The sequence below is a fragment of the Osmia bicornis genome, chromosome 9 (genome assembly GCF_907164935.1).
Source record: "Osmia bicornis bicornis chromosome 9, iOsmBic2.1, whole genome shotgun sequence".
Classification (NCBI taxonomy): Eukaryota; Metazoa; Arthropoda; class Insecta; order Hymenoptera; family Megachilidae; genus Osmia; species Osmia bicornis.
The window spans coordinates 1912340-1934235 of record NC_060224.1 but is presented as its reverse complement, the minus strand read 5'-3'; the positions used below and the strand labels follow the sequence as shown (position 1 = coordinate 1934235).

The 21896-nt window shown below is 35.7% G+C and overlaps 1 long non-coding RNA gene and 1 other non-coding gene across 2 annotated transcripts; one reads left to right on the top strand and one right to left on the bottom strand.

Annotated features, from left to right (window-relative positions):
• The first annotated feature begins 1924 nt into the window (after positions 1-1924).
• LOC123988129 lies at positions 1925-18090 on the top strand. Its single transcript, XR_006829675.1, has 6 exons — positions 1925-3428; positions 3539-3686; positions 11623-11738; positions 11822-11896; positions 14229-14413; positions 14590-18090. It is a non-coding gene; the product is annotated as an uncharacterized LOC123988129 (long non-coding RNA).
• Positions 18091-21362: 3272 nt separating this feature from the next.
• Positions 21363-21446, bottom strand: Trnal-uaa. The gene has a single exon. It is a non-coding gene; the product is annotated as a tRNA-Leu (tRNA).
• Between the last annotated feature and the right edge of the window lie 450 nt (positions 21447-21896).

The window sequence follows — 21896 nt, the reverse complement described above, 5'->3', positions numbered from 1 at the left end:
ACCAGTTGTATTAAATATATTTATTTGACATGAACAAAATCAAAATATTCTTAAGATTAAAAAATAAAGTTGGAAAGAAAGTTGGTTATATTTGTTGATGATTACGAAGGTGGTCTAAGTTATTATTAATTTAAACTTTTTCATTTGGGTGTGTTGAAAGATATTGGTTCATTATGTGACAAAGTATTTTTCAAAACACTTGCTTTTGTAATATAAATCTTTCTGTGAATATAAAACTTGTTTGTTTTTTTTTTTTGCAACCTTTAATCACTATTTTCAAAATTAACAGGGACTATTTTGCATTGGAAGCAACTAATCATATATATTTTTAATAAATTAATTATGACATTTATTAAAAATAACTTATGACATAATAAATTGACGAAATGTGCAGAAATAAATTTACAATAAACCTATAAATATCCTTTGTATTTTATTAAATTTAACAATAATATCGAAATAAAACATTTATGTAATTATAAAGACTATTATAAAAAGATCATTTTAATTAAAGTAAATAACTTCGAATAATAATATATTTATTTTTACCATATTGGTTAATATTAATTATTTTATAATAAAATGATTAAGCTCATTAAAAACATAAAATATGTCATTGTTTTGTCTGATTATAATAATTTGGGCACTCAATCTCTAATTACATAATAGAAAAATAATTATTTTCTCACTAGTTATAATATTTTTATCAGAAAACAAATGACTTAGACCACTGTCAAAATAAACATGAACAAAGTTTCATTTAACCAACTTTCTTCAACATTAAAATCATTTTCACAAAGGGTCAAGTGTTCAGTAAAGGGTTAAATTTCTCTTCGGGATATTTTAATTCTTTCTCCCAACATCATCCTCATATTGTTGTACTTATATCTTCTCATCCTCGATTTTTACGTTATCAATGTTAAATCCGAAAATACTCAATACCTGATTAGTTTATTTCGTTTATCGAGAGACGAACAGTGGCAGTGCGTAGGGGTCCTATTTCCCTCCTTGAACGGTGTTTGTACGTGTCGCTGAAAATAAAAAAAATAAATAAAAATAAAAATAAAAATAAAAAAGTAGACGGCAAATTGTTCGTAGAAAAGCCACGTTCCGTTCGACGAATCGAGAGTACCATTACGTGTAATAAAATATTATTTTTATTCAGTTCCGCGGTAATTTTTGACGTTCCATTTACTGTTTCGTGTCTTTGATCTTTCTCAACCCGTTCAATTTTTTTTTTTTTTTATTTGGCACTTGTCTGTTTTTAACTCAAATCAGTATTTTTTTTGAAACATGATAAGAATGTCAAAATAATTTTTATTGTCTCAGTTTCGTCTACCGGTACGTAGCCTAGTGCAAGCTAAGCACGATAAAATTTCACGCGCGAAACAGAATTAAAGTGCCAGCAAGTTGACCTGTAAGAGAGAAATAATAATAATAAATAATAATAATCAGACGCTTTTGTAATTGAATAACAGAAAACTAATGTAACGTGTAATGTATTGTAATGTAACATGATATTATAACCCCACCTCTAAAAAAAAAAATAATAATAATGATAATAATAATTAACCTACTCGTCTTTTTTGTATGTGTAAGCATAGCGCGTCGAGAATCACGGCGATGATGTTTCTAGCAATAGAAAGTAATGGTACAATGGAACAAGATGGATCTTTGATCGGAGTTAATTAGCACTTGATTAGCAACAAGCAACGCTTCGAAGAGCATTGCTCATCCCGACCGAGTGTAACTCCCTTTTAACCCATTTGCACCAGGTTTTCGAAATTTAACAGTGGTCATCACTGCAAAAATATACATGTTTTAACAAAAATTCTCTCGTGTATAAAAATATCAATGATTTTTATATGGCAATGAAATATTTACAAGTGAAAGACTTTTGAATATTGAAAAAATAATATTTAACACAGCAATATAAAATTCAGAAAATGAAAATGAAAATGGATGAAAAATTAATTTTCGTTATTAAGGTGTAAATGGGTTAATTAACGAGGGACATCACCTGATTGACCCACACTGATTTTAGTCCAATTTTAATATAACACAGTTTTTTTTTAGAAAAATATTCATTTTGAAGGGGTGAAAATAGTCTTTGAAATTATCTCTAATATCTTGAAAACTTTACTCACTTAATAATTTCCAGAACTTTTTCAACCCTTTAACTGTTTTCACCCTTTCAACGTGGACATCTTCCTTTCAGGAAAAAGCAAACGTAGAATATACTTTTTAGTTTTACATGATATTAAAATTGCAGAAAAAATCATTGTTCATCAATCGATTGCTGTCCTTCATAAGTCATCAGTCTGCTCGACGTCAAGTCTCTTAGCGTTTAGTTTTTTATATTACGAAACCTATTCTCGACAAGTCAATTTCGAGACGGCACGTGTCTAGTTACGTTTAGCGTTTTTTGCGAGGTAATCCTTTTTAAACCACGTATCGTATTTTACACGATACGCTGAAATAAGCAGAAAAAGAACAAAAAAAAAATAGAAATTTTCGAATTTCCCAGTCGTTTGACGCGTGACTTGACTTCGAGCATCAAAGCAAAACCATCGCTCCCTCCTCCTTTGTTTTTTACTTTTTCACTATCGACGAACGAGAACGGCAAAAAAAATGAATAAATAAATAAAAAGAAAAAATGAAACGCAATAGATAAATTCGACTACCCTATAGATAGTATACATAATGAATAATAAAATGAAAAAAAAAAGAACGGTAAAGTATACATATTATATGTGTATATTACAAATACAAATTTATATAATATATACACTTTACCATATATATATTATATATATATATATAAATGGAAAATGATGTGTATTGTAAGATATTTAATACCGACTTGTCGTTAGGCACACCACGATGATCGATCGCAATGAAACGATGATAATAATTATTACGATGATTGTTGTATAACGAACGACGACGACGATGGATGATGATGATAATGTTATTCTACATTGTAATTTGCGTTGTAACATAGAGGCCCAACCGTTACCCACTAAAAAATCGATGTGTCGATGTATAAATCCCGGACGTGCCTCGCTCGTGCACGAAAATGAAAAATGAAAAATTGAAAATTTATATTTGAAGCGAATGTTGAACGTCGACAAAATTTTAATTACAATAGAAATCAATTGTTCTTTTTTTTCTTTTCTATGGGATTGTAACTGAGAATTGTAATATCCAACTACCATCGTGATTTAAATTAAATGGGACTTTTTATTTCAATGTTGTTTTTGTGTTGTAGAAATGAACAACGAGTGCAGTACGTCCGGCAGCAACTAGCAATAATATAACATTCCAACTTAAATCGTGTACGTACTGCGAATTCTAATAATGTGTGCCGCCGTACGAGAGAGAAAAACACTGTCAAATACACGCTCATACACTGCTACATCTGTGTGGTATTTATTTTAATTGTTTCTTATCCTAGACTACAAAGTTGAAAACGGTATTCTTTTAATCCTTTCGAACCGAGTATTTTTCATTTCGATTTTATTCTTTCTTTTTTCAGTGCTACCCAAAGTGGGCGATACCATCCCCTTTTAGGTGCTAGAACGATTTATGGGGGATGGAAGTAGGCTCAGATGAAATTGGAGAGTGTAAATTGGTCACTGCATCTTTGTGTTCAGTTAAAAAAATTATATTTTCCACAATGCAGAGTGAGTAACTTCACCCCTTTAAATTAATTTATTCGAAGAATAATCATCCTTTGCATAACTCAACGTCTTTCAAATCTTTTTGAAGTTTCGTTATAATTTTTATTTTTATTGTTAAAATTTTCTGGTTAATTTTATTTTTTTTTAAAATTATATATTGCACATATTTAAAATAATATTAAGTATACGTTTAAAATTGAGTAAAATTGCTGTTAAACCAGTTCATAGTGATAAAGTCGTTATCGTCTGATTTATTTCAACGAGTTATGCAAAGTGAAGAAATTTATTACACAATAATATCGGCGGGAGATTTACCTCTCAGGTAATTTAATACTGGTAATTAAGCAACCCTTCGATCTGAAGCGTTTCTTATATAGAAAGCAGTATAAATGATTTATAAGCCATTCTAAAATAAGAACGCCCGAAATAAAAACTAGACTACGAGGTTGATTCTACTAAATTAATGAATTGACGAATAACGAAAGCAGCCAAGAAAATGGCATTATATCAGAGGTTCTCCAAACTTAATCTCTCTAAGGTACCAGCAACCATTTTAGTCTCCTCGAGAATGGATTTTAGAAGCACTCGTGTGCTCATCGATGCGCAAATCCGCTCAAATCACTCGAAGGCCGAAAGCGAAAATCAAACAAGTCGTGGCGATCGGATCGGACGGGAAATCGGTGAGTGGGTCCTCTATTTACCGTGATAGTTCGCCAAGGTATTACGTTCATCTAAAGAAGGGTGGAACGTGTAGATACAAGGCTCACTCCCGTCGCCACTTCAATTCCGACCGTTGATTCTTTCCGACCGTACAATCTGAAGGGCATCTTAAATAATGTCAAAATACCTTTTTGCCCGTAACCCTCCGCCGTATGGGTATCAAGGAAAAAAGAAGGAGAGAAAAGAAGAACAGCCGAAAAAAAAAGATTGGGTCCCCCTAAAATTTCTATCCCTCGTAGCAGCTCGTTGACACCCCCTTTTCTCGCACGGACCGAATAAGCACCCCTTAAAACTTCCTTCTTAACGCTGTCGAGTGTTTGATCTAGAAATCACGCGTCTGGGACTCGAACGAAGCCGTTAAGTTTCACCCCCTTTTTCTCTCTCCTTCTACCCCTTTTCACCTTCTTTCTCGACTACCCCCTCCGTACCCCTCGCTAACCGTAGATTCACGCGCCAACGGCTCGGGAGTGGCTCCCCGGTACCCTACGTTCCCGCAGCCAGATCCCAAGATTACCTTCTTCCTCGGACGTTTTCGTGCTCCGCCACCGGAAACTTTATCTTACGGGATAATACCTGCTTTGCGATCCGCTTTCGTCTGGCTGGACGAAACTGCTGTCTTTTACCTCGGGACACATCCATGTGAAACCTATACCTACTTGGTGAGATGATATCGAGGCTATAGGGAGAAATACGAAATTTCTATGGGGTGAGTGTTTGGTGTTTTATAGATGAATTAGGAATCTGGGGTTAAATTTAAAATATTAAATACGACTATGGTTATTAAACTGTCTTCAGTGATATTTCAATACATCCAAGAAAAATAATAAAACGACCCCCAAAAAAAAACAATTACGTTCAAAGAGCTACCAGAAAAAAAAATTTCGTACAAAATCGAAGGATTCACGATGGTTTTGGAGCGGTCGTTCCGACGCGACGGCGGCGGTATATCGAGGAGAGAAAAAAAGGCATAGGTGGGTCTGTGCAGGCTCCAATTAAGATCTCTCAATTAGCGTATCTTATCTGGAAGTTGCTTATCTGCCGGCTTGTCCGAGTACAGGTTCCCGCGCGTTTCTCCTGTTGGCCGGTGGTAAGCTCCTTCGGGTGCACGTTTCTCGATCGAGGGCCCAGTTTGAATCGAGAATAGCCGGTCTATTTCTCGGCCGTTGCTTCACCTGCATGCACACGCGTCTGCTCGCTTTGTGGCCCGCACCGGTGCCGCCCTCGTTAAATCGAGTATCGACGTTCAGAGAATATTAAGTCAGCGATCATTAGAGGAGATTCCCTCTTGATCGTCCCTGCCCGTTTACCGGTTATCATCTATACTATCTCATAAGATACTCGCGTTAAGGGAACAATGCAATTAGAGGTATCTTTAATTTCTTCTTGAACACCGATAAAGATCGTTGAATATTTCACTTGTTAATCTAAACACTATTTTATTGTTTATTTGTCAATTTTCTTGCTCTATTACATTGATATCTGGTAACTTTAAAAGAGGCTGGGAAATGATATTTCTAATTAAGTAAATTAACTCTTCATTGCATTACGTTAAAAATATCCATAATTCATAAATAAACAATTATATCTTGTTATGTTTGATTTGGTAATTCAGTAAGAAATCTCTTCATTGAAATAGGTAGGTGGGCTTTACTGAAAAATACCCTGTGGTTTTCTCTATTTACATGTCTTTAAAACGTAGTTTCCACTGCTATTCTATGATACAATGCTGGCAGTCACAATGTACCCATTTGTCGCTGAATTAGACACGGTTTAGCTACTATTCATAGGATTTTCTACGACGACAATAACTGTCCCCATAACTGAATCGTGAAAAAGGTTCGCACCTAAAAGAGCAAGCAACTTGTCAGGAGGCTATAAGTGATATATATGAGAAAAGAAATTCGTGTGGCATTTTGTAAGTATTGCAATTTCACAAAAACAGAATTTTAATTAAATAATTTAGAAGTGTAAGACTAATACACTGGTAAATCAATTTCACAATTGAATAAAAAAAAGAATATTTTCGAAACTAATAACTGGAAAAGCATTAAATATTTCCAGTACACTAGATGCTAACAATAAATGAAAAGCATTTGAGAATTATCCAATCAATAATAATTTGTTCAATGATGCGCAAAATCCATTTAATCGACGCGTTCACCTGAAACATTCAACGACATGGGAAATTTCTCTCAATGAAGTGATAGAAAAGAAAACTCTCACTGGGTGTTAAACGACCGTTTCCAGCGACCTCGAAGAGAGTCGAAGGTCGTTGGTTCAGGGTGAGAACGATCTCGAGGGTGAAAACTCAGTGAAAGTGCACCTGGCACTTCCGGTATAATCGAGCTAGAGGGGTGTCGCAGGGCGGAGTAAGGCGCGAAAAATCCACACCGAATATTCTCTTGAATTTTTCTCTTTTCTTTTTTCAACGAGAATTGCATCGCATGGCCACCCAAAAAGTCCGCACATAAATTCACCCGTGACGGAATTCGTAACGATTAAAGAAGAAAGCAGCGTTCACAATGCTAGAAGCTGACCGTTGGATGTTTACCGAGGTCAACGTCTCATTGTCATGAATGCAACCACATTGGCCAAACCGTGCCGAGTTCTTCTTATTATACGGATTTTAAGAAAAGCTGCCACCAGCTTTTTGGAAAACTTGCATTCAGGGCACCCTGTGGGGGAGGAGCGGGTGTTAACCCTCCTATGGGTCGTTTTGACTTTGGTAGAGAAGTTAAATTTGAAAAATATATATAACATATTATATTTTAATTAACAATGATAAAGCAGTTCCTAATAAATTTCTTTTCTATTATACTAATTATGCAGTATGAAAAATTGATCAATCTTATTAAAACACGTCCTCCATTAAAATCAATATTACCGTTAATGGAATTACTTTTTTACGGACCGAAGGAAAATCTCGTCGAGTGTTTATTCATTTTGCGTGTGGTCGTCGGAAAGGTTACTGATAAATCTTCCGAAATCGTTGGGATCTTGTGCCACCGGATCGTCTTAATTGGACCAACCGTGAGCGCGCACACACAGATACAGAAACGTACAAACTACTGCTCTTTCGGCGATCGTTCTTATCGAGCCGTTACTCGTAACGGCTGCTACTTCGTAACCGGAAATGTCGCCGAACCTAAATGGTTGCACCGTGAAACGAAGAGGCAGACAGAGAAAAGTAGAAAAAGAATAAAGGTACAAAATAAGAGGAGACGAGAAAAGAGAAAAAGAGACGGAGGAAAAGAGAATCTGATAATTTCGAACGAAGCGCATCGATGAGAATGTTGACTTCGGTTAAGAACTGATTCGTTGAATTTGATAACGTTATCGCGTCTAAGAATCTTCTTTTTTAATCAATGTTTAAACAATGGTTTAATAAAGCATTGCTCATTTTTGTATCGTTTGTTGAGGTCAGATCAAGTATTTCTTTGAAGCACGGTTTTTTAGAATAAAAAAGACCCACGTTGCACAGAAATTTTATTTTAAATTTAAATTAATTTAATAAATCTTCAAGTATTCTGTGTTTTCAGTAATTTTAATTAGGAACAAATGAAGTATTTTTCATTTACTTGTCAGCAATTATAAATTCTATGTCCAAGGGAGTATGGAAATATTTATTGCGTTTTAATTTGTTGATTTATGCGAATTGAGCTTCTTACATGGATAATTGAAATCTGTTCGAATATGTATTTGATAAAACAACATTTGATACTGGATTCGTAAAGCTGTACGGTAATTTATCATTCAAGTGAATGGTGATAACGATTTATTGCCGAACCGTCGAAGATTTATGATCGCTTTGTGTAACATGCATACTTTTAGTTCCAATAACACAAATTGTTGTGTTACTTGCGCGACGTCCACATAATTTGTCGATTACTATCACAAAAGTTGGTGGAATGCATCTAACAGGGTAACATTAGTCATGACGGACATTTACAGGGTACAATAATGTGAAAACCAGTAAATCACCAACTCGCACGTCATTAATCTACTCGATAAATACTATTACATATACGGTTTCGTAATTCATTGATAAATATTTATGCGAACCTTCAAACAGATAGGTATTTCTAAGTATGAAAATCAAACGAATCGTTTAAAAAAAAATAATTTATTCAAAATCATACAATTTTACATGATACAATACAATTTCAGTTTAAATAATTTTTTCTTAAACAAATTATGGTACCTCCTATTAAATTATCATTAAAAAGTAAATGATACGAATGGAGGAAAATTCTAGATGACGTATTGCTCTAGGTAACTGTGATGTACATAGTTCTCTTTGCCGATTCACCTATTCATCTTCTTGTCGTTTTATTTTAGTAGAAGTGACACGAGCAATCGTTCCAAGCCTCTTCGGTGCTGCTCGCATAGCACAGGTAGATAATTGTACGCCAGTTTACGAGGACGATAAGTTAACCCAGTGCAAAAACTAATAGCCGACAAATAACAGGCATTATTTATACTAACATAGGCATATGAGCCTCTGGGCCAAGGAGGGTCATACCGATATTGCATTACGGTTCCATGATATATGCATTCGCTCGGTTTACGTACCATGGCTACCACGCGTGCAATTAGCGCGCGTGTACGCGCTTAAGGGAACCCATAACCGCTGAAAATTTAATTTACTTTGACAACGAGTAAGTTAATCCAATTGGTGCCAGGTTTTCTAGGAACCTATCTTGACTTCTCAAATATTTTTGCCAGTCATCCCGAAAGAAATATTATAGAAACCTTATTCGAAGATGTTCCAAGTGGAAACGGATAATGACACAATCTTGTGATTCTTATCTCGATTGTCGGTTCCTTTTGTTCCCCTCTTTCTAAAACTTCAACGGCTTTTCAGAAGTATCACTTTATTTCCATTGTCAGGAGAAAAGGCTATGATAAAACAATTCTTAAGTATGCTTATTATCTACAGGAAGATGAAATTGTGTTAAATAATACTCCTCCTTTTTCACCGAATTAATTTCAAAGAAAAGTTTCAAAATATAGCAATATATAAAAGGTTGGTTTATCGAATCGAAAAGTTATCAGTCGATTCAATTGCTGAAATATTCGAGGGTGTTTCATTTTAATCGTCAATCAACCGAACGATCCATGAAGTAACGGGTGCACGAAGTAGGGCGTGAAATCATAAACTAACCGTAACTCAGTTATACGTTCAGACGGTAAAACGAGCGTAAATATCTGACGTTGCTACCAAAGTGCTTCATCCCGAGGAGATTTCTTTAATTATTCACTCTCCCCGCGTATCTCCCATGTTGATCACGATGCATCGGCATGTTGCACGCATACGAAATCCCTTTTTTGAGTGCGATCAATTCTCAATGATATTATAAATATTCATCGCCCTCGTTATATTTACCCTTCCGTCACTTTGCAGCAATACAACAATAGCGGTAAGGTACATAGTACCATGGTTTCCCTTCGTTACGTTCCGTGAAAACCTTCTTTGAGAGCCCTACAAGCCCTCTCGAAATCATACACGATGAAGATACTCGTGGCAGAGAGTTACGTACGTGAAATTCAATTCAAACTCTTTGTGTTCGGTTCGTATAACCATAGAATTTCTATACAATCGTGATCAAATCAGATTTCCCCAGGGAAAATGATCACATAGGGAGAGCAGGAAATTTTAAAACCTCAATTTTTATTATATTAATATTAAAAGTAGTTTAGAAAAATAATAATATAATTTTTGATTATTAGATAATTCTATATAATTATATAAAATTATTTTTCTTTTTTTCGATAAAAGGTGCTTAGATTATTTGACACCCCTCATATAAAAAATAAAATTTTTTCACATAAAAATTCTCTCTTAAACTTTCTGAAATCTCATAAGCACCCTAGGGTGCATTCAAACTTTTGACTCGCACTGTAGCTGTGCACCTGTGATTCTTAAATGAGTTACTCATACATTAGGGAGTTAAAAAAGTAGGAACGCATGGAATGTCGGTAGGCATATCACGGGGGTACACAGAAGCAGACATTCACCGTGGAGACCTCCGCGACGATGGCAGAGAAGCCGACGATCGTCGAAGATTTATAGGAAAGGAAGAGGCATCGATTAAGATCGATCGATCGAGTGATTAAGACATAAACTCATTAGTCGGTGCCTATGTTCACAGAGAGCTGCACGCTTCTTCCATATTGCCACGTTCCACGTTCACGGCTACCGGCGTGCATTCGTTTCCCTTCTGCAATATCTGCTGGAAAGGGGATTGCCAACGGATAATTTATTAGCATTCCAGACGAGCGCGAAGTTTATTGGAGTCTTTAATGCATTTCTCGAGCAACTTACTGCTTATCTTTCGCTTACCCCTGAAACTCAAATCTTCTTTTCACATAGGGCTCCATAGCCCTACCACTAAGGGTGTAATTTGTCTCCAAATTAATTAGATTTCGGTACTCGTTTCTTATTCCACGCTTAACGTGCCTCTAAAATTGGACGATTATTGTAGCATTATTAAATTTAACGAGTGTTGTAAATCAAGCGACCCAGGGTACAGGTAATAAATCTATCTAAAATTTATTTCGATGACGTACTCGTTAAATCTCATGCATCTTCCAATTGCATTACCTTAAAGAACCATCCAATTACGTAGAGCGTAACACAGCAGTACAAATCATCGACGTGAAAGCTCCTATCACATTAGAAGAAGCCATTCTATCGGTATCATTAACAAGCAGGCGCCTTGTTCGCTTCTCTATTTTTTTCCTTTTTCTTATTTCTGGAAGAACGGTGTTTTGTTACCGATTGCACAACGATGTGACACGATCCTCGTTAACGCCCAGCACGTCGTCCTATTCGGTACCGATTTTATAAATAATCGCAGCCACGTGGGTCGTTGGACCGGGGCCAGTCACGCCTAGGAGAATAAATAACAATGGTGTCCCATTGAATTCGATTCCCTTCGAATTTAGCCGATCCAGCTTGTACGTTCCGCTTGTGGGTGCGGGGCACCCCGGAGGTGCATCGTTCACAGCGAATTCTTTCGCCAGGAAAATTTCTCCTTTTTTAATTCCCTGCGATTTCCGGTGAAAACTACCCCTCTTTTTCTTTAAGTTAAGTTAATTTGTTTTTGGCACGAATCCAACTGGATAAGAGGAGCTCTTCGAAGGTTCTCGAATTTATTCAATTCTCTCTCCAGCCTTTTAATTCTTTTCATACTGACAAGGAATTTTTTTTTTGCAGGTGCCAATCTGAAAGGGTTGGGCGAAACTATGTACATCTACCTTCAAGGGTGGCACGTGGATAAGCACTCTGGAATTGCAACACCATCAATCTTCCTCAGATAATTATACCAAAAAGTATATTTTGTCATGTTTAATTTTTTTAATTTTCTATCCTAATTTTGATATTTTATCCAAATACGTATATTTTTTATTTACAGGGTGGATGTATATTTCGAAAGTTGCAACACCCCTACGATTTTCAGCTGCGAGCAGCCACTGGCTAATTTACAAAGGTACCGAATTAATTTACACACCTAATAAATACCCTGTTACATAGGAAACAGTTGCTCTTTTCACGTGATACGTATGTAGTACGTCGAAAGCGTATCAGCGAGTACCGAGAATTCAATTACCGTTCCGAAGCTCGACGCTGGGGAATTCGCGATAACGTGAAGGATACAAAAAGAGCATTCTCTCTGCCTAAACCAGAGATAGGTGCAAGCATAGGTAGATGTATACCTGTATTCACCTGTGTAGGGAGTCTGCCAGACTGGCGCTTGATAAGCGGTTGTCGGGCGATAAGAGAGAACGATACACGAGGGTAACGCACTTAGTTCGCGTACGTTCGCTATAGGATGTTTCATGCTGGAAATGTTTGAACGAATATCATGTGCAATAATGTCGCGTACACCGGATGTACAATACGTAAGTAGAAAGGGGATTTCCATACACATCATATCTTTGATAGGTGCGGATCGACATCGTATCTGATTTTTTCAGTTCTTCCCCAAATATATCTTATGAATCTCCGATAAAATTTAATTATTTTTAATTTAATATGTAACACGTGTAAACACAAACTGGGTGATTATACTTTCCTTTTATCAGAAGGAAATTTGTACTAAATATTTGAAAGTCTGTTTTGAAATATTTCCAATTTTTATTGAAACCCAAATTTTGATTATTTTAATTCATTTTTTATTACAAATAATCAGCTATTTTATTCAAACTTGAATTTTCAAATTGATAATCCAATTTTGCATTGCTCGTATGTCATTAAAAAATGCCAGACTTTCCATATTTCGAAATCAGCTATCCATTACAGATACCGATCAACCTTTGCAGTAGTCTATCATTCTCTAAAACTCTTAAGAAAGTATTTCTGTTAGCATCGAGCGGTCAATAATTTTCGTGTACTGAGGGAAAATAAGAGAAAGCAAGAAACGGACAATCAAAAAGACGAGGAATGAGGCCGAAGAAAGGATGGTACCTAAAGTGGTCACGGCGAAATACTGTTATGGAGCCGAGCGGTATAGTGGTCGGTTAGTAAGCGTGGGTGTAGATGTAAAAAGATTACGCCTTGACTCGGAGTCGCGTGGCCTTCTCCCTTCTCCTCCCTTTTTTAATCTGACAACTATCCGTTTCCTTTTCTCTCGTAACCCTTTTCATTTCTTGGTACGCACACTCGGTCTCCCTCAATTTCTTCCCTCTCTCCCCATCTTGGTCCCTTATTCTGTCCTCCTTCCTTTATTTATTTTTTTCTCTTACTTTCGTTCTTACAGTTTCTCCGGTCCTATCTTCCCTCCACTCTTCTTTTCTTTCTCTTGCGCCGTGTTTCAGTCCTACTACCGGTCTGTGTTTCGTACCTTCTCGCGACGTTGCCCACCATCTCGCGCGCATAAAATACAGTCAGGAATTTTAATAAGCCCGCCATTGTGCCGCGCGGTCCCGGTTCCCACAGATTATTTCGACCCGGCTTAAGACCACTCGTGTTTCGGGTGTAAACGGAACTTTACGGTGCAACGAAACCACCCGCGGTTTTACGCGCTCGCTCGAGTTAGTTAAATTGTCGCGGAATTTTACGACGAGTCAAATATTTCCGCTCGACGGCTTTTCCGGCAATTAGAGACGTCGTTTAATTTTTGATCTTTTTTCATTTTACTTTTATTCAAATTCAGTGACTCAGTCATCGTTTGATCGTTTAAAGGTACAAGGAAAAAGTCAGGCAAAATCAATTCTCCCCTCTCGTTAACAGTCCCGCGTTAATGTCAAGCTGGATAGGAAGGAGAAGACAGTTATGCCATTCCGGAAATGCTGGTATGTCGTCGTGGCGCCAGAACCGTATATCGGCACACGACGAACCGCAAATCAATTTACACGTCCCTTTCAACCACAGCATGCCTCGTCACGTCGTTTCCTCGGAAGATTGAAATCGACGAGTACGAGAGACGGTATCGTATCTGAATGCTGTCATCGCGATTGCAGTTGCAGAATGAGTAAAGCGATAACAGAAGACAAATGTGGGGCAAGTCTCGTCTGCTGGAATCGTAATAGGTGAATCAGGGAAAAATTTCAAGACTCATCGAAGAGTAAATTTTGTAATAATAAATCTTTATTATCCCTTTAAGAAAATTTTTATTTTACACAGGTACGATAGGTACATCGTTGCTCTGCATTCCGTAAAAATTTTAGGTAATTATAATTAATATAGGTTTTAGTATTTTTTAATTTTAAACGTCATCGTTTTAACATTGATACATCTTCGTTTCGTGATGGTAGACGAAGGAGCCATTCGACGAGGACGAGTGATAATCACCTTTTTTTTTCCATTGGATGTGATTTAAGAAAACGACGTTGAAGACCATGGGTGGTGGTGATTCAGAGGGATGCAGCTGGTCCTGGGGCTCCTGGAATTTCGGACGGAGGTTGTTCGCGTTCATCGATCTCGACGTTTCAGCTCTTGAATCATCAGAGACAGTAGCTATCGGCAGAAGAGAACAGAAGCAGCAGTCTTTCTCCGAATGGAACCGGTAAGAAAACGAATGAAGGGTAATACAAAGTTCGTAAGGACGAAAATGGAAGGCTCGGAATGATTAACTCGCGGCGCCGTAGAGGATCGTAAAGCCCGAGGGCTCCTGATGAACCTATTCGCAAGCAACCAGTGTTCCTTCATATTTAACAATCACTAACCCCTTTGTTTCGACAGTAACGAATAACGTACCACGAATGAGAACCGCTGTAGTCAACTGTATCATATTAGTGGCAGTAATTACAAATCATTGGAGAAACTGGAACTGGCCATTCAACCTTTTCAGTCTGTCGGCTTGGTAAGGATGATTTCTACTCGTATTTTCGCTTCTCTTTATATTTCGTTTCGCTCCCTTTACAAAGCTTGCGTACCGCTTTTCTCATCGCTTATGATATTGATAGTGGTAGAGATCTATCGGAAATAAAATATATACTGATTCGAATTTTCTAACTTTTTCAAATTTATAGAAATATAAATAATATTTTATTAAAAAAAGAAAATATCATAAGGTATTGAGAAAGCTATAATATAGTAGGATAAGGTAATGATATTTTGAAAACTGGAGGATCTTCAGAAATTTCAAGGTAATATAAGGTAATAAAAAATTAGGAATTATTATCATTGACATGACTTGGACCTTTCTCTAGGGTGGGTCAGGTCTCAGAAATTTAGAAATTTAGAAATTTTGAGATGATAAAGATCCACATTTTTGGGCAAGGGCCAGTCTAGATGTTTAAGGGTGCCACCCTGACCCCTACCTCGTCAGACCAATGATTATTATTCGATATAATAATTATTTTTAATTTATTACACGAGTTTAATTTGAAAGGTTGATACAAAAACATTTCATTCATAGGAAAATACATATTTCAACACGATCGCACGTGTTCGTGTATGTATCAGGATCCAGCTTCTTCGATAAAAAAATTCCATTAATAGAAAACCGTGACATTGCGGGAAGCGAAGGCTTTTATTGTCCCCCAATAATTCGTGGCATTTGTTTCGCTAAGATCCGGCGGAAAATTGATTCAACGAGAGCCCAGAACTACGGCAAGCGGCTTTTCCGGCGTTGACACGAAAAATGGAAGGCTCCATTCTCCGGCGAAGCCTGACAAATGCGGTCTATTTGTAGCAGGCTGGGTTAAAAGGGGATTGATTTATCGGTTCGCATCTTCTCGTTGGTGATTTTTCGTATCGGCCACCGTATTTATGAGACGATACCGCATCGTATTAATGGGTCCTTCTGTACGGTACCAGCCGGTCGTATCGATACCACGATCTTGTCTCGAATCTCGGCCTATCGATACGTTCCAATCTGATCGGCCTACCTGCGATGGCCACCTTCCCACGCGACATCTCTGTATCTTCAACTTGTACGGTACATACAGTCCGTCTCACAAGAGTGTATCCATAATTATAATGAATTAATTAAGAATTACAGGTGTTTCAATATACTGCTAATTGGTAATGATAATAGCACAGCTACGTGACCTATGGGATATTTATAACTCCATCAGTTATTTCTATAATAATAATAATAATCTATAATATTATAATGATTAAATAATTGTAATGAAAATTTTACTTGTAAGCAGCGTAGAAAAATTATTAAAAAATATTCTAAAATATTGCCATAACAGTGGAAATTAGACTAATTATGAAAGGATTAATTGAAGTACCATATACTAAAATAAAATTGCATGCCATTTGCAATAATGTGATAATATACCAGTGGTATAAACCTAATTGACCGATAGGGTAAATTAACAAATACTTTTCATACGATACATATTTCAATTCATGCGCAACATTTTACACGGTAGATAAATTTTCACGAAGATATCGTGGCCAAGCTCTTGTGAGACAGACTGTAAGTACACTCAGGGACCTCCTGGTAGCATGTTTTATCGTATTGCGTTATTTCACGGCGAATGACATCAGGGTATATCGTCCCCGCATTAATGACGTTCTTACCGATTGTGAGATACGTCTTGTTTTCCCCGTTGGAGATCCGAGAAGAGACTCGATAACGGGTTGGTCGTCTCCTCCACGAGGTGGTCATCCCGTCCTTACCAATTTCGGTACAACTCTCAATCACGAGGTTACATTGGTCGTGCAAAGGGAAAGGCCATAATTTTCCTCGGCTTTTTGAAATCCGATAATGTTCATTTCAGTTGAGATCGTGATTAGAAAGGGTTGTCAACAGTCATTTTTATCAAATTTTCAATTACCAGTCTTGTTTTGCAGCACTTTTATGTCCTGTGTTTCGAATTTCTGTGTTTCGAAATCGGTTATTTGATATGATACGACCGGACATAACTGCGGTCCATGCACACCGTTTGTAAGTTACATTATTTTGTAAGTTATGCGATAGTTTAAAACGATTCCTATCTGCGTTAAAAGCAAATAAAATGAAACTCGTGTGAGTAATCGTAACATCAGCGTATACATGGGATGTTCGTATTGAACGCATTAAAGTATAAACGAGGTAGTATTGTCAGTTTTGTACTGAAATCGGTTTATATCTTTATAATGCATCTGTTTACAACCGTAGTTGTTTTACAAATTCGATTAGAGTAATGTTCCATGTTCCAGGGTTTCAGGTTTATATAAAATAAATTAGACATTCTTTTTCTATGTGAAAAAAATTTAATAGAAATTAAATTAGGGGATGAAATGGTAATGAAATTTTAATTACAATTAACATTTAGTAAATCTTTTATCATTCGAAGCTCACCTGTATTGAAAAATAAGTATTTATTTTAGAAAACACCAATTTCTTACCTTGACTCATGTAATTTGTTAATTGTTACATGGAATTTTCAATTCCAAGACATGTCACGTTTAACAAAACTAACATTTTAGCACCAGGATAAGTTTGTATACGAAGGTAAACGTTGGGTGACGCTTTGCAGTGCTATTTTTTATCCTTTTTATCGAGATGAAGCAATCCGGAGTACAATACATTGTTAGCGTTACTAATTACAACGAGAAGCTGCGTTTCAAGTCGAAGCTAATTTAAGGCGGCGCTAATTTACCGTTGTATTTGAACGTACTATTAGACACGCACGTGCTGCGTGTAATACTCACGAGTGGATCCACCGACTCGATGACACGCGTAAAACATTCCTCGACCACTTGAACTTAGAACTCAAAATTTTACTGGCAATATCTACGTACACGTATACGTACACCTGGGACAAGTGTATGTACGTCATATTCGTTCAGCTTGTAATTACGATTTGTTTCTACAATGGCTAGTTTCCTATAGTGGGCTGTTTACCAAACGTTTACGATCTACCTTCATAGAAATTCAAAGAAGATCATTATCTTTTCAGATAAACACAATATACGAGCTTACTGGCATTCTACCAAGAACTATTAACAATTATGGTTTATTCACTACCTGTAAACAAATTGACATTCTTATGAAGTATCTTTAATTTTCTTTTACCGTAATATGTAAGGATTGGTCAGTTTGATTACAGAATCGAAAATATCGTACAAGATAAGAATTAAAGTTAGATCTATACAACGAGTTTTATCATTAAGGAATTTAATCGCGTGAAATAAAACACGTATAATTTGAACCCTTCTTTTAATTCTTTTCGAGGCGTAGCGATTCAGTTATCAGCGATTTAATTATCACCAAAATTCTGTGTTTTTCGAGTGCCTTGCTTTTGAAAGTTCAAGACTTCGATAGATTTTGTTCTAACATTTGTATGAATTCTTTAGTTTATTTTTAAATATTTTTAATGTATTATTAATGAAGAAAATTTTACTTTGGCTGTAAAATGTACCGAAGTAAAATTGACGAATGGAGTATTTTTATTGTAAAGTGTACGTCGTCAAGTCAAACATTTAATTGTACATTAACGCTAATAATGCAGCTTTTTAGCTGCTCATGTAAGCCACGTGCCAAAACCCATCGCAAACAAACGAAAGAACGAAGAAGACAAGCACAAGTATCGGAATACATTACTGTTCAAAATGTCAGATGATGAAAGATAAAGTACAGAAAATGCAGTCAAACGGTATAAAACAATTATTACATTAAAATTTAAAAAAGAAAATAATTGCTCCTCAAAATATTAACTTGTAAGATATTAAATGGACTATTTTGAAACATAGAAAATTTCAATATGCATTGGGTAATGCAAAATATCACATATGGTACATTAATTGAAGCAATTTAGTAATAAATGATGGGAAAGAATTCTGGTAAGTTAGAAAGAAGACAAAATAAAAGGAAATGTGTTACAATACGGTGAGTTCCTCGTAGGCTAGATGATTCAGAGAAAAACCCAAACCCGAAGAGTAATCGATTTCTGATTCAAGGTGGAAAGCAAGAGGCTAGCCATAAGAGGCTGCACGTAATTATACCGTAGAGTCCAGTTTCTCGAAAGAGGCCTCCGTTTAGGAGGTTCCGTTTCGCGCTCCCGACGAAAGGAAAGGAGTGAAACTCCTGATGGAACGATGTGGGAGGTCTCTCCCACACCCACGTGTGACCACCGAAACCGGCGCTTTGTTTCGGATTAAAAGAATCGCCTAAATCCATATTGCGTTACGTCCTGAAGGCACGTATAATCACTCTGTAACGTAAAACCAAATTAGCGCAGATTCTGATCCATTTACAAGCCATAATATGACACTTTAAATTAAAAATTAAAAATAATTTTTAGGCCACTGAAATAATGTGTACATCTTAATGTTTATAAAATTATTATTCCGTTTATTAGGTCAGATTGTTATATTCTTTCTATATATCATTTTTCTAACTATGATGAAAAGCAGAGATGACTAATGGTAAAAATAACATTTTCAAGGGAAAATAGTAGTCGATATTGCACGAAACTTGCTGAATATACAACTCCATGCGAGATAATTTAGAAGAGTGTACAATGAAAACAAGCATAAAATCGAAACTTTGCAACAGTATTGATACCAATACTGTCGATATTGGATGGCGAATATACGGAATGATTTTAAAATTGGGACAAGCTATAACTTCTTCTCGAGTAAACATCGTATGTACGTACCTGTAAAATCTATCATATTTGAAAATTGACTAGACGGTGTATCAGTTGTTTTTCTTAAAAGTAGGACAACTTTACTTTCTCTTGTTTCGTTATATTAATCCTTTTGTGGCTACCGCGTGTATAAGTTTTTTTATACACCTGGGTGGAGCTACATTGAAAATTATTAAATGTAGAAAAACTAATTAATGAAGGTAATCGAACAATTTACATAATTAAATTTTGTTTATTTCACATCAACAATTGAAGCAAAAACACTTAAAGAATTCTGATTAGGTGATAATGACCATTGAGAACACAAGAAGTTAATTCCTTAATTGAGATAGATAATTTTAAGAATCGCTGGTGCCAGTAGTACTACGTGCTAATCTCGATACATTAAAATACAAGTGTATGTACAATAATACTTAATTTATCGCAACATTTTTAACTTTCTCTCTACATAGAAGGGTGCAAACATCCAAACGATAATAACGATTCTTTAATTTCTAATTTTTCACACCTTTCTTCTTGAAAATCAACAAAATTTCATTTACATTTTGCACTGAAAATGCATGGGGTGCAACTGCACCCATGTGTATATATAATATCTTAGAAGAGAATACTTAAAATCTTCTTCTCTTTTTTTCTTTTCTTTATTAACTCCACATTTTTGTTTACAATCTATTTGAAATAAGCAAAGAGTAAATAGGATATGTGGGATTATTTTATGCTTTATGCAAAATGCAATTAGTTTAAGGCAAAGCGAATAATATTAAGCTATCCTTATCCATTCAAACGAACGACATTTTGTATCGGAAGATCTCAGATCGCAATTTGTCAAATCGATTGCGATGCAAAGATCTTGCAAACCAGTTTCTTGTACAATGTTTCGAGAGAATAATGTTCTTATTAACGAGTCTATTTCACGGTTAATTTGTCGTAATTGCCAAGGAAGTGGATTGCGTTCGTTGTGCGAACAGCGGCCCGATTTGACGTCTCGGCATGATTTACACGCCGGAGATAAAGAGTCTTCGATTAAAGCGTGCTTCTCATCCCGAGGGCGTATTCAAGCGTTTATAATGTAATTACGTTTTGTTTCTGTCCTGACCTTTCCCCCGCGGCCTTCTGTGACCAACATTTCCTCCTACTGTGCCATTCCAAATGGGCAACTTTATTGCTTTATTGTAATTCGTTGCAAACAACTGTTTCTTACTCGTGCAGCAAACGATCAGCTGAAATGTTATTTTATCAACGAATAAAAAATTATGTTATCATTTATTTTGTAATATTTCTGTAATATTTTTTAATTGGCTTAATTAAGTACACTAAAAATAAAACTTCTTTTATTATAAAATTATATAATTTATGAAATGTGTAGTCGCAGTGCAAATTGTTTAATATTTTCCTCAATTGATTATTGTAGTTTCCTACATTTTTATTTTATATACAATTGATTTACCATTTGAGAAATTTCGATCTTACCTTCTGTGAATTAAATACCGTTTGTTAATAATAAAAATCTTACCAGCGCAAGGGCGCTGTATTACCCATAGCTGGATATACCCCAGTATTATTGGGGTGCCCCAATACAGAAATGGTTAGGGTATTTCTTGTATCACATTCTGAAATACCAAGGTCTTCTAAGACTCCACGTAGCGTACATGATGGTCCTTATGCATTTTAATGTATTGGCTCTAATTTTCTTAATTATAGTAGTTTGAGTTAATTAGTTTTCATTAAAAAAAGAATGCAGCTTTTGGCTTTGTTAACTTTAATGTTAATAACTGGCAGATGGCACAGAAGGGATAGCTTTCAAAGCGCCCTTTCTTATGAAATTAAAAAACATGTAAATGAGATGCATAAAATATTCTTTATTTATTATATACAAATGTACAGAGTTTCATATTTAATTTTAAAATGAAAAAAACATTTTGCCAGGTGTGGGGTTCGAACCCACGCTCCCAACCGGGAACCAGAGCTTAAATCTGGCGCCTTAGACCGCTCGGCCAACCTGGCTTGGTATTGACATCGTTTCTCATACAACTATATCCACCACAATATACTAATAATTGTTTGTAATATTATAATTTACATATTTAATTTTTTTTCATATTTATATATCAAAGTGTCTATTTTTAATTCCTATAAAATTCTATTGAACAGTAATATATTTTTTATACATCTTACATTCATAACAATAAAATAAAATGAACGTGTAAATCTTATATACAAATATGATTTTTTTACTTTAATTCTTTCCTATTTTTTATAAATATTTTTTATAAAGCGCAGACATTAAAAGTTTCGGAGGTTTCAATTTTTCTATAGAAAGCTTATGGATCGCACATTTTAGCTTTGGGGTCCCTGACACCCCTGATGCCAATAGGTCGGTATGTAAAGAGTATTATTGGTGCTTCGGGGTTTCTGACACCCCAGATGCCAATAGGTCGGTATGTAAAGAGTATT